This window comes from Sceloporus undulatus, chromosome 5 (assembly GCF_019175285.1).
Source record: "Sceloporus undulatus isolate JIND9_A2432 ecotype Alabama chromosome 5, SceUnd_v1.1, whole genome shotgun sequence".
NCBI classification, from domain to species: Eukaryota; Metazoa; Chordata; class Lepidosauria; order Squamata; family Phrynosomatidae; genus Sceloporus; species Sceloporus undulatus.
In genome coordinates this window covers 41,568,700-41,569,941 of record NC_056526.1, presented here as the reverse complement: position 1 = coordinate 41,569,941, position 1,242 = coordinate 41,568,700, and the positions used below count along the sequence as shown (strand labels likewise).

The 1,242-nt window shown below is 49.8% G+C and overlaps 1 protein-coding gene across 1 annotated transcript in view; it reads left to right on the top strand.

Moving 5' to 3' along the window:
- The first annotated feature begins 586 nt into the window (after positions 1 to 586).
- The window catches only part of ARHGDIB (Rho GDP dissociation inhibitor beta), a 26,407-nt gene continuing 25,751 nt past the window's right edge, over positions 587 to 1,242 (top strand). Inside the window, exon 1 of the mRNA XM_042468924.1 lies at positions 587 to 744. The gene's annotated coding sequence lies outside the window, so the exon portion shown is untranslated. The remainder of the gene's footprint in view (positions 745 to 1,242) is intronic.

The window sequence follows — 1,242 nt, the reverse complement described above, 5'->3', positions numbered from 1 at the left end:
TCACTAATTGAATTTAAACTTTATTTCCTGGACTGAATCTCCTGGTACCCACATGGCCAGAAAAAAGAAGGGCCCAGCTGCATGAATACCCTTCCATAACATCTGAACTGAGGACAACAACCACAACATCTTGACCAAATGTGGGAACATTATTATGACTAACACAATCAACTATTACTTTTTTTTTCTCCTGTATCATTCTTAACCCCTTTGCCTGATGAAGAAGCCGGCGGAGCTTTAAAAAGCTTGCAACATGTATTTTGTGCATTTTGGTTGTTCTTATAAAAGGATCACTTGTGGGTTTTGGATCAATTCCCAGAATTCCCAGGCACTGAGCCAGAGCAGTTAAAGCAGTCTCAAACTGGATTATTTCTGCAGTGTGTTTTGGGCCTCACTCTCTTACACAACATACTGAACCAAATGTTTTAAAAGCATCCACATCCTGGGAACGGAATAACCCAGACATGAATCCTTTCAAAGTCCATAATCATGAATCTCCACAAATTATTCTCTCAAGAAGAAAGAAAGAAAGAAAGAAAGAAAGAAAGAAAGCCTCTGTCCTGATAGAAACTCTGCTGGGCAGGAAAAGCAACAGCAGCAGCCTCAAGGCTTCCTCTTCAAGAGGGTTTTTTTAAGTAATTTCTTTTTCCCCAGCCCACTTCCTTCCTGCTGTTTTCTAACTGCCAAAACTGAAAGCAGAGAGAAGAAGGGACCCCGGCTAGAGAAGGGAGCCAGGAGGTAAAAGTAAGTAGGCGCCTGGTTCTGAGGGAGAGAGAGGTTCCTTCTGAGGGGGAGACAAGGGGGAGAGGGGGGACATAATAAATAAAGGGGGAAAGGAGGGGTTGGCAGGCAGAGGCTGGGCTTGGCAGCCGGCTCCCCCTGGAGAGGGAAAGGCGATTTATGGGGCTTGGGAGGCTGGCAGAGGAAAGGCAGGGAGGGCTGCTGCTGCTGCCGCCCACCCAAGGAGCCATGGCTGCCTCCCTCTGCCCTGCAGAGGAGCCCTCCTCGCCCTCCCGCAGGGCCTTGTGGTGCGCCTTAGGCTGGAGGGCGAGGAGGGCTACTCTGCAGGGCAGAGGGAGGCAACCATGGCTCCTTTCCTCAGGGGCTGAGGTGCCAGACCACACACCAAGGCAGCCTTCCCTTAGCTTATGAAGTGCCACTCCATGCCAAGGGAGCCTTCCCTCAGCTTATGAAGTGCCACTCCATGCCAAGGGAGCCTTCCCTCAGCTTATGAAGTGCCAC